Source organism: Mustela erminea, chromosome 11 (assembly GCF_009829155.1).
Source record: "Mustela erminea isolate mMusErm1 chromosome 11, mMusErm1.Pri, whole genome shotgun sequence".
In the NCBI taxonomy this organism is placed as follows: Eukaryota; Metazoa; Chordata; class Mammalia; order Carnivora; family Mustelidae; genus Mustela; species Mustela erminea.
The window spans coordinates 81486137-81499027 of NC_045624.1; the positions used below are offsets into that span (position 1 = coordinate 81486137).

At 33.1% G+C, this 12891-nt stretch overlaps 1 pseudogene; it reads left to right on the forward strand.

Annotated features, from left to right (window-relative positions):
* LOC116568773 overlaps nucleotides 1-12440 on the forward strand; it is an 84767-nt pseudogene extending 72327 nt beyond the window's left edge.
* Nucleotides 12441-12891: the final 451 nt, after the last annotated feature.

Genomic DNA, 12891 nt, shown 5'->3' on the forward strand with positions numbered 1-12891 from the left:
CAAAAGGAGCTACGCAGATTCCCAATGAAGTGACTACTGCTTATCAACTTGAGATTCTGGACTTGGAGCTATATTTACTCACTGAATGTTATCTTTGGTTGTCTCCCAAGAAAATCAATTCTATTAAATACATTTCTATCCTCAGATTATTTGAGTAACTTTAAAGTCCAATTTAAGAATCACTGACATAAATAAAAGATTGGTTTAGAGAGCTCCCCAACCTCTTTTTAAGTCTTATCTTCCTTCCTGGTACATATATGCCCTGTGCTCTAGCCAAGCTAAGCCGTTTATTGGGCCCTTGGGTTTTATCAGTTGCATTTATCAGCATTCACAGTGGCAAAGACAAATTTTATAAAAAGAAAACTAGCTTAAACAAAGAGCAAAATTATCCAGTAGATATTTGGGGTCATATATCTTATGGAAAGCTAGAGAATAAAACTTATGCAGGCATCAACAAGGGAACTCTAGATGGTTCCACCACAAGAACTACCATAAATCCAATCAGCAAAGATAACTAAGTCAGTATTAGAGAATTCAGGAATATGACAAAATTTCCTGAAGAAAGATGCATAGATAGTCATATACATATTTAAAAGAAAGGAGAGGGTTAAAGAAAGAGAGAAACTGAGAAATTAGTCCTCAATCAAGTTATAGAACAGATTTAGTGGATGTGGGGAAGTGTAAGAGAAAACAAGACAGGAGTTTTGAATATAAAAGCCAAGTAAAAATTTGAGTTATTGGGAGTAGATGTGCTGATGAGGTCCAGAGTTTGGTTGTATTACAGGGTGGTCAATCTAGAATGAAGATAAGTAAAATCAGGGTTATTGAAAAGGGCAAAATGAAGGGCAAAATGAATGATAAACTTGAAGAGTTATACTAATAGACAACATCAAATTAGAAATTATGAAAGTGAGCTCAGCTAAAGTTGGTTGAAAATATATACATATGAACAATCAACTTAAGTTTTTCACAGAGATAGAAGTAAATCGTATAGGGTACAATAATAACACAGTGATGACTACAAGATTATAGACTCAAAATGTATTGTATTTGAATGAAAACAAAAGGGAGACTAGAGACTGGTTCAAAAGTGGTGCTGGAAAGGAAACAGCACAATAGCTTCACTTACGCTTCAGATGTGTGGGGAAAAAAAAACAACTAATTTTGTCCAACCCTATTATCACTCAACAGAAGAGCCTTTTCTAGAGTTATGATATAATGGGTCAGGCAATAGGTATCTAGAGTAAACCCTATCATCATTATTGCAGCAATTATTGATAAAGTATATACTAAGTACTAACCTATGCATTTTTATTGTAAAATTGATTTAAAATCAAATTTAAAAAATAAAATTAAGTAAACAAAATAAATTATAAATGTTACCCAATCCTCTCCTTACCACTAGCACCACCAAACACACATGTAACCTTCCAGGAATCTTCATAGTTAGTGATTATGTGCCTTGCTTGGATCCTCTATTCTATATAGAATATATTCCACACAGAATGTGTGAAATATATTTTCCACTGTATTCCAATGTATTTTCCACTGTATTCTTTACAGCATCACCTTGTGCTTGTTAGTTTTATCAACAGAATTACTATCTATATATGTATACATGTGTGTGTGTGTGTGCATGTGTGTGTATATATGTGTATATATGTATATATATATCAAATACTATACAAAATGTGAACACATTTGTAACTCAGTTATGGACAGAAAACAATGATGCTTTGAAGATCTCAATTAATGCTTTAAAGCAAATATTCCAAGAAAAAATATTTTTAAAATCCTCTACTAAATATTGATACAAGTAATCTTATGAAACAAGAATAAAAATTGTCTTTAAATTTTTAAAGTCATACATTTATATAAAATTTGAACATTAAGATATGTTTATTGATTTTGTTTTCATAAAATTTTTGAATACTGTACAATGTTAATAGAATTTGAAATTATACATAAGAAAATTGGAGGCTGAATAATTAATGTACATTTTCAAAAATTTTTAGCATCTAATACATTTTCCTGTTTTTTTATACTGGCTCAAATACATCACTTGAACTGTCAAAGGAAAAATTAGTCTGACACTTACTACAAATGGTAAGGAAGACTTTTTTTAAGACCATTGCTATAGGTATCAAGATTATCTCAACAGAGGAGAGAGTTCTAGCTCAACTCTAAATACAACATGGATAAATTATCTGTTAATTAATAGCTAATTAACAGATTTGGTGTGGGTATCAGTGGATTGAAATTGAGATGATATCAAGGGAAGGGGAGATTTTGATAAACCTACTTAATTCATGGTATAGGCAGGCCAGGATGATGAGATATTAAGGGTAGGATATTCTCTAAACTGACTTAGCATAATTCTTACAGCGATTGGGCTAGTAAGGCTTGATGGCAAGGCACAAGGATAAGACCTAGTCTTAAAAAGGACTCAAAGGAGTCTCACTAAAGTTTGGTCAAGGAGAGAGTTTTTTCAGAAGTACCACATTATATTGCAGCTATAATTTTAGCCGGTATCTAGTTTAAAAGCAAAAGTTTGAATTACAAACTTATACACACTGTAGGTGTAGTAATAACTGCAATGATTAATAAGCTTTCATGTTTCTTTGAGCCTAAATTTGATGTTTAACAGCAGCTATTTTATTACTCATACCATTTTATTGCTTTTTTAACCCTCATTGTAGGACTAAGTATAAAAACCGTCAGTGTTGTATTTAACAGGCTACTAAATTTGTGTTTCCCATATAATCTCACTCTGCTTGATATTTGCTGGGAAAAAATCATAGTAATTTGTTCTTAACAAGTCATAAAATGTATGTTCTCCATGGCTAATTTAAAGCAAGAATGTTAAATAATATAAGTCTTATCCAGAAATCTAATTAAAATTAACACTTCAAATTTTTTTTTGTTTTTTGTTAACTGTACTAAATCATTCTCTGGAAATGTGTTCCTATTGACTCTAGTGATTTATATGGTACAAACTCTGAGCTAAAGCTTAATATCTACATGCAGTAAATCACCTAGGAAATGACACAAAACTATTTTGAAGTGACTAATCTCATTTTCTAGGTACCACCAAAATACAAAACAAGCGAAATTACACAAATAACTCTCAGACTAAACTTCCTAGGATTAGATCACTTTAACAGGGATATATATCATACATGAACTGAAAGTGTTATTAATATAGATGAAGCAAACCAGAAACAGTTTGGTAACCCATTCTCATGATGTGGTGTGGTATGTGTTTATACTGGTTTTTATGTTAAAAGATAGTGTTCAGTCTTAAATCAGACAATGTTAAAATATTTGTCTTTTGATTTTCTTAGGCATAGTTACCCTTTACCTTCAATAAAATGTTGTGTTATTTTAAATTTTAAGTCTCTTACATCAAAATTGAAAATCAGTAGATACTGGCATAGCACCACAAATATATTTATATTATACTTGTGAATTCATAAAACACTTTTAACAAACGTGTAACTTTCAAATTAATGAATAGTTCCACTTTATAAAAGGGCCTCTTAGAAAAGAAGAAAAGCAGTTGTGTAGTTTTAACTTGATGGTCATCCAAGTGCTAATATTACTCATATTTTTATTTTGCATTTAATAGTCAATACCCTATCAATAGGCTAATTAATGTGTTTTTTCTAATACATTGAAACTGAGGATATGGGATTGAGAACTTCACTTTAAACAAATTAACTCTAAATCCCTATAATGGATGTTTTCTATTTTTACTCTATCAGGTTTGTGTTTAACTCACGTCTATCTCCAATCTAATGGGACAAAAGCAACAGATGACAGATCACCTGCATGACATTTCACTTAACCTTTGGGAAGATAAAAAGAATGTTGATGTAAAGAATGGGCAGTGAAAGATTTACCAATATGAGTTTCAGTATGATAATTAAACACTTATTTAGATGGAAAATTAGGTAACTCATAGAATCTGGGGATTTATTATACCACACAACCATTGTAAAATTTAAAAAGGGAGTTGAATCAATAATATTTTGGCTTTGCTATTATTTTCTCCCAATTTATAAGTATATGGCATCTTTAAAACACAGTTTCCATACTCTAATTTTAAAACCAATATGAGCCTGGTATGTTAGGCCAGGAAAAATCATGAAAGACTTTGAAACAGGCAAAAATGATTAGAGGATGTCCTGACTAACTCACTACTCTAGGTTGTCTACATCAATTCATAGCATTGCACATTATTATCTTCCACACGCTAATTAATTCTTTTTACTGAAGGGACAATTGATTTTCCTTCCTTCTTATGAAAAAAAAAAAGCCAATTTTGCATCTACTTAGAAATTCATTTTGGCATTCCTGATTTACCTACAGACGTGTAGTACTTTGAAGTCTCCTTTGAGCCAGTCATAACATCTTAATGTATCTCTTATTAATTAATAAGTTATGTAAAATATTTGGTACATGCCTGTTCATTTAATATTTGTATGAGAATGATGATTTTATCTCTTAAAAATATCTTTTACAATACCCAAATATAGTATTTACAGATGTACCAACATAAAGTCACATTATCTTTCTGAATTTTCTTGAAAATGCCAAATGGGGATAATACTTAGCATAGAACAATTTCTTTTTTTCTTTTTTTTTTTAAGATTTTATTTATTTAAGCATAGAACAATTTTTTAAAGATTTTATTTATTTATTTATTTGAGAGAGAGAGAGAGATAATGAGAGAGAGAGAGAGCATGAGAGGGGGAAGGTCAGAGGGAGAAGCAGACTCCCTGATGAACAGGGAACCTGATACAGGACTCTATTCTGGGACTCCAGGATCATAACCTGAGCTGAAGGCAGTTGCTTTACCTACTAAGCCACCCAGATGCCCCCAGGACAATTTCCTAAAAGTCTATTTTCTCTTTCACATGTACACACACACACACACACACACACACACACACACACCACACACACACCCTGGGAAAGAGGGAAACAACTGCCATCACCTCCCAATTAATTCTTCATTCATTCTCCAAACTCTCCTATCCCCACCCATTATTTATTGCCTCATTCTTCTTTCCCTCTCTTTTTAGGTTAAATTCTCTTATCTGCACTTTACTATATATTTTGAACACTGTTTCTCTGATTTTCACTCAACTATACCTCACATTTTACCATAGTTTTCCACAACAAAATTCCTCCACTTAATCTAGTACACAATTCTGTGCTGAAATAAGAGGTGTGAAGCTGTGTCTATCCATGCACTATTACATACTTTTCGGTCATATAAATGACAAAAAACGCATTGGGAAATGCATAGAATATGAAAGCAGTTGTAGTTTATGTTACGGTTGAAAAGGGTTGGGGCACTCTAGGAGTGAAGAACAAAGGGGCTTTTCATAGGAATTTAAAATCCAATGAGGTACATACAAGTCCTGCATTCTCAAAATCTTTTTAAGGTTTTTGGAACAACATTTTAAAGAAAATGGAGTTAGTTTTGGTGAATCTCTGCATCACTTGCGAATTTTATTTTATTCTTCTTAGGCTGGATATACAATAGCAAAATAAAGTATCACCCTTTTTTTATTTTCCTGGAAATCCACTATCTTACATGCGTACTGCTTATTTAATTATGCTTAAATTACTCAAATCACTCCAAAATTTAAAATGTGTTATTTTCATAAGTGAAGTTATTAAAGTCCAATGTGCTCTATTTTGATATATGCTGTCAGTCAATCCTCTTCCACAGAAAGTACATATGGAGTCCAATCAATACTTTCATTCTGAAAATATTTCATCATGCAGACACGTTTAACTGATTGTCCAGATATTTCTTCTGCTGCAAACCTTCCCCGTCCTCCCTCCCACTTCCCCATGGTCTATTAGGCAATGTCTAGACAAGAAGGTCATTTTGTTCAGTTAGCTCTGGATGTTTGGGATACAAAATAATAATCTTCACAGGAGGAAAGAAAGTTTAATATCTGAAGGAAAAATCTCCAGTGAAGCTAAGCTAATCCTATCTGATAGCTGGTTTCTAGAATTAACTTCCTGTACTAAATATTGCTTCTCTTCATATATATGTGTCAACCTGTGTATGTTTTAGAGATCTGCACATAGCTAAAGACTATATTTAATAGTTAGTCATCAAACAGAAACATAAATCTTTCTTTAGTGTACGTGCCTGTGTGTGCCCATGTGCTTCTGTATGTCAGCAGTGGGGGTAGAGGAAAATAGAACAGAGCAGACTTGTGTCGCAGGAAACAGACTAGTATAAATATGCACTGCTGTGTGGTTAACATAGTTTATGTGAATGAGAACAAAATAACTTTTTATTTGCTTCTAAGATCTCTGAAATCACAGGGGTCTGGGAATACAGAATGGTGCAAACATGTTACAATGAGACAGTTCAAACTCAGATTTCCATTTTCCTTGCAAGATTGAAAAGGCCCTTGCTCTAATAATTAAAATTGTATCTGAAAAACATGGGGCACTTAAGAAAAGTGTAACTTATGTTGTTGCTGGTTTTTCCCTTTTACTGTTCCTCATTCTAACATCCCTGTAGATCATTCTCAGGATACGAAAACTACTATCTTATTATATGTGTGTCCCCTCCTCACAATATCTATGGGGTCCTTTACACAGAGTAGATGCTTAATCCATGTCGTCACATAGTGATATTCTAAATTCATCCTCATCATCTTCTACTTTTCCTCTTTCCAGTTTCACTCTTTAATCATCCAAAAGAAATCACTTCCCAGATCTAAACTGTAAGGTCCAGTGGCCACACCTGCCAAATTATATGGCATATGTCAACATAGTTGCTAGAAATAAAAATCTCTGCTAAACTTGTGTGTATTACTGACATACAGGAGCATAGTTCTTTCTCATTAACATGGAAAGGAAATCAGAAATTGAAGGAAAGAATTAAGACATTACTATATTTACATGAAAAAGAAATCAAAGTTATAATTTACAGGTAAAATAAGAAAAGTTATTTGATCTCCTTTTTTTCACATTAAAAAAATTTTTTAAACAATCTCAGGTTGTCCTAAAATTAATCCAGAAAATAAATGTTAGAAACTAGTGAGATATTCATGATATACACTGATATTGTTCATTTATGGTAGTCCTATTTCTGCTTAAGGTTTTTCCTATATAAATAATTTTAAAAGTTAATATTACATTTCTCTTATTGAAACAAGAATAGAGTTAATTCACTTCAACAATTGCTCATTTTAGACTTTTCATCAATTAAAAATGTCACGTTTGATTATAAAATTATGAGTTTTTTTAACTAAAAAAAACTTTCCCCAAGTCCTTTGAGACTAAAAAAAGAGCAGATTGAACACTTGGGTTTTTAAATTTACTCTAACATTTGTGTTAAAAAAAAACCCACTGAAACCACAAAATGTATGCTCAATAATCTGGGAGAAAAACTAGATTAATTCCAAATGAAAGACATAAAAACTTGACCTATGACATGAGGGAAAAGAATAGCAACTAATAAATAAAAAGATTGTAAAAGAAATATAAATTTGGAAAAATTAAATTTAAAAAGAGTCCAAAAATAGGAAGTTAAGAAGGGGTATAAAACCATTATAGACAAATAAGTAGAGGTACAATAAAATATGGGAAATTTAAGGTCAGAAGTCTGTATCTAAAGTGTACATAAAGGGAAGCTTTATACATTGTTGGTGGGGATGTAAATTGCTGCAGTCATTATGGAAAATAATATGGAGTTCTCCAAAAATTAAAAGTAGAACTACCATATGACCCAACAATTCCACTTTCTGGGAAAATATCCAAAGAAAATGACATCATTATCTCAAACAGATATGTATACTCCTATGTTGACTGCAGTATCATTTACAATAGTCAAGACATGGAAACAAGCTTAAAAGTTCATTAACAGATGAATACAAAAAGAAAATGAAATACACACACACACACACACACACACACACACACACACAAAGGAATATTATTCAGCCATGAGAAAAAAGGAAGTGTCGCCGTTTAGAACAAGGATGAAACTTAAGGACAATTATGCTAATTGAAATAAGTCACAGAATGACAGATACTTTATGGCCTCACTTACAAGTAGAATCTAAAAAATCTGAACTCATAAAAACAGAGGTTGGTAGTTGCCAAGGGCGGGAGTGAGGGGAATGGATGAAGGTGGCCACAGCGTACAAACTTCCAATAGTAAGATGAATAAATTCTGGGGGTCTAATGTACAGCTTGTGACTACAGTCAACAGTTCTGTATTATACATTTGAAAGTTATTAAGAGAGTACTAGTTCTTCTAAATTCTCATTACAAAAAAAAGAGAGAGAGAGAGAGAGAAAGGGTAACCATGAGGTGAGGAATGTGTTAACTAACCTTATGGTAATCATTTTGGAATATACATGTATGTTAAATCATCTGAACCCATCTCTGAGAAAAAAGAAAGGAAAGATTGCACTTTTTTTCTTCTCCTCCTTGTCCTCTGCTCCTCTTCCCCTTTGTTCTTCTTGCCATCCTACCACTCTATATTGTGCTATGACTAGTATGTTTCTTAAGGCATTATTCTGAGTTTAAATGGCAAGTACATGAGGTGATATATACATTAATTAGCTTGATTACGGTAACAATTTCACAAAGTACATGGATATTAAAACATCATATTGAACACCTTACATATTTATCGTTTTTGTCATTTATATTACAATAGAGCCAGAAAAATTAAAAAATAAAAACACACAAACAAAAAAGCTAATAATGAAGGCTGTACTTCAGAATTTGACAGAAAACCAATGTCTTGTATTTGAATCAGTTCATAGCAAGGTTAGTTTTGCAGTCAGAGGTAAATTTTAAGGTTTCTTGCAAATTTGGGATAAAACTAAACTTTGCCTTGTTCTAAGCATGAATATATATTGCAGAACATATTATGTTCTGAAGGATATTTGCAAATGTTATATCCAATAAGGGGTTAATATCCAATATATAAAGAACTCACACAACACCAAAAAAAAAAAAAATCCAATTAAAAAATGGGCAGATGACCTGAGTAGACATTTTTCCAAAGATACATACAGATGGCCAACAGACATATGAAAAGATGCTCAACATCATTTACCATCAGGCAAATGCAAATCAAAACCACAGTGAACTATCATCTGACATCTGTCGGAACAGCTAAAATTAAAAAAAAAAAAAAAAAGTGTTGGCAAGTGTTGGCAAAGTTATGGAGAAAAAGGAACCATCATATAATGTAAATAGGAATGTAAATGATACAGCCACTATAGAAAACAGTATGATGTTTCCTCAAAAAATTAAAAATAGGAATACCACATGACCTAATAATTCTACTATGGAATATCTGCCCAAAGAAAACAAAAACACTAATTCAAAAAGATGTATGCCACCACTATGTTTATTTCAGTCTTATTTATAATAGCCAAGATATGGAAGCAACCTAAGTGTCCATTAAAAATGACTGAATAAGAAAGATGTAGTACACACACAAACACATACACACTCACACACCCAGAGGAATATCATGCAGCCATAAAAAGATGAGACTGCATCGTTTGTGACATCATGGATGGCCTAGAGTACATTAACCTAAATAAGTCAGACTGAGAAACGCAAATCCCATAGGATTTCACTCATATATGATATCTAAAAAAACAAAACAAATGAATATAAACAAACAAACAAAAAGCAGAATCAGACCTGTAAATTGCTAGAGAGTAGGAGGGTGATGGGAATAGACAAAATGGGTGAAGGGGAATGAGAGATACAACCTTCCAGTTATGGAATAAATAAATCACTAGAATAAAAGGCACAACACCGGGAATACAGTCAATGATACTGTAATAGCACTGTATGGTGACAGATGATAGTAGCTACACTTATAGTGAGCATAATAGCATAGGTATAGAAAAGTTGAATCACTATATTGTACACCTGAAACTAATTGGACATGTGTGTCAACTATACTTGAATTTTAAAAATTAGCATAAGAAAGAAAATAAAAGTCATAGTGCAATGGGTGTACCCAACACTTAATCATAAAAATATTTTAAATTTAATTTTAAAATAAATAAATTAAAACATATGAGATGACAAATATTGTATCTAAAATATCTATGTTTAAAAAATAAACTACAATTAAGCAGCATTGACAATTTAGAAATTTAAGAATATCTAAAAAATAGGAAAACTGTATGCTATATACACTTAATCTTAATATTTATATCCAATTTTATTTGATGTCTGTAGCCAGAAATGAACTTTTTTGAATTCTAACTTACTAAAGATAATATCACAAAGAAATAATAACAATATCTATTCTTAGATTTTAGGGAAATTAAAAATCAATGTGCCACAGTATTCTAGTTTTTTATTATATACAATATTCACCATGGCAGTAGTTATTGGGTACAGATTATTAATGTGATTATGATAAAATAATTAGTTGTTTTACTGAAGGTTTCATGCATGATATTCTGGGGATTGTGTTTTCAAAAAATTTTATAAATTTAAACATTTTTTTCAAATAACCTGGAATTACAAAATTCTATATCATCAATATTATGTTTAAACATAACTAGGATAATCATCCTTCTTTTTTTCAGTAGGTAAATATATCACAATAGAAACCTTCCATATTTGTCTTTCTGATTCTAATCGGTGTTTACAAAAGAACACCTAGGAAAAGAACCAGCAAATCATTCCTAGAGTATTCCAAGAGAAAAACATGTCCGGTTCAACAATTTCCCCATTATGTGACAACTAAAATGAAAAATATTAATATTGCAACCCTCAATGAGATAATTATATTTAAATGAGATAATTATATTTAAAAAAAAAACAAAATTGTCACTGATTGTACAATGACCCGGCTATGGTTAGTATTATAAAACTCTGTGCATATCTTAAAAACATAATTTGGGATAAAACATATAAACTCTGTAGAAAAATTTACCTTCTCTTTTTACCTATGAGTAAAATGCAATGGTCCAATCACTTACTATGAAATTTATAAATGAGGTCAACACACACATACAGCACTGATAGTTTGAACTGTCTTTCCCAAATCAATAACCCTGCCTAGGAAAGAAGGTTCCCTGTATCACCAGTTAGTGGTAATGATTATCTGAATATAGAAAATTTTCCTTTCTTATATGATTTGATTCTTCTTTGAATAAAATTGGAGTAATACTATAGTAGCTGCTTTCTATATCAAGCCACCCTTCAAAATACTTCCATGTGATACAAGTGTAATTTTGTTAAATAATATTTAAGTAACAACTCAACCTAGATATTGATTTACCTAGACCCTTGAGTATTCATTCAATGTAAATCTTCCATAATATCCTAAAACTTATACAATGTGAGTCAAATCCCCAAAGAGACAAACATTACAATGCTAAACAAAATGAGGTAACTGCTTGTTATTCATAAAACTTGGGGATAGCTGTAAAAGTAGTAACTGCTATTAATGAACATTTTATGTAGAAATAGGAAAGCTGAGCATCTGGTATTTACATCTCTTAGTAAACATTTTACAGGCTTTTATTAATTTAAATCATTTCTCCAGGTTTATCAAGTCATATTTACTGTACTTGTATTTCCATTAAAACAAAACAGGAAACCAAGAAATAATCTTTTAAAAAATGCAAAAGCAGAATGATTCAATGAAATGCAAGTGCTTACTAGTAAACTCTAAACACATATGTATATATAATGTGAAGATTCATAATATTTACACAGTGGCTCCAAATTTTCTCTGAGAAACAAGTTCAGGGACAGCTATTTGGTTGGAAAGGAACTTCGGCTTGAGGATTCATTAGAATAGCAAGTATACCACTTTTCATGTTTTGGGGGTGCTTTAGGGGAAAAGCTGATGGAAATTATGGAAGAGCTAAAATATCTTCGACTTCAAAAGTAAATAAAGTGGTAAAATCTAAATTAAAAATAACAATAATAAAAATAAATAAATAAAAAGGCCTTAAACTAGGGCCCAGCCACCTATGGTTGGAGGGCCCAGGTCTGCCTGAGAGGAAGAGCCTCTATTTCATCCAGAGACCTCGGTGGGTACCCCCTCCTCCAGGGTGGAGGTTGGCCCCATAAAGTGTGCATGTGAGCCTACTAACCCCTGGTTGTTGTTAGAGCACCTAGTCCAGAATCCAGTCGGGTTCTGGAAATTATTAGGTGGTACTTAGTAACTGAACACCTCAAAGACCAAGAAGACGACTGCGAGCAATGAAAAATTCAAGGGGAGGGTTCCTGAGGACGACAGAGAGAGGAGGTACGAAGAAAGGAAAGGCCATGAGTACTGCCAGCGGCTGCCTACCTTGCTTCTGGCTGCCATCGTGGTGAGCCTGCTGAACCCGTTGTGCACCGGTGGGGACATTTCTGGGCCGCCCGTGTCCTCGAGATGCCCGCTAAGGGGCTGAGGGTGTGTGCAGCGCATGCGATAGGTGCCCAGAGCGATGTGGTGGAAGTCTACCAGCACCGGGAGCCGTGTGTTCCAGCCACCTCCGCTGGCCTGGATGCACTGAATGCCGGCTGAAACACTGACAAATCAAAGAGAAGCTTCCAGACAGGAGCTGAAGATGAACTGAATATGGGAGGAGGGCAAGGCCAGGATCCCAGTTTTTGTAAGCCTCTGGGCTTCTTTGGATATACCCTCCCCGTCTTCAGGATGACAGCCGTGGACGCGGCTGTGTAATCTGCCATCTGATTGGAATGACGTGAAGGAAAGGAGGAGTCAGTGCTTTTAATTGGCTCTAAAATATCTTCTTTCATGATTGTGGGGAGCGACATGCGCCAACAAGGCAGCTTCTAAGACACAGAAGGAATGCAGGAAGCCAAGCTAGAAGTCAGAGGCTGTGGATCTGAAGAGGC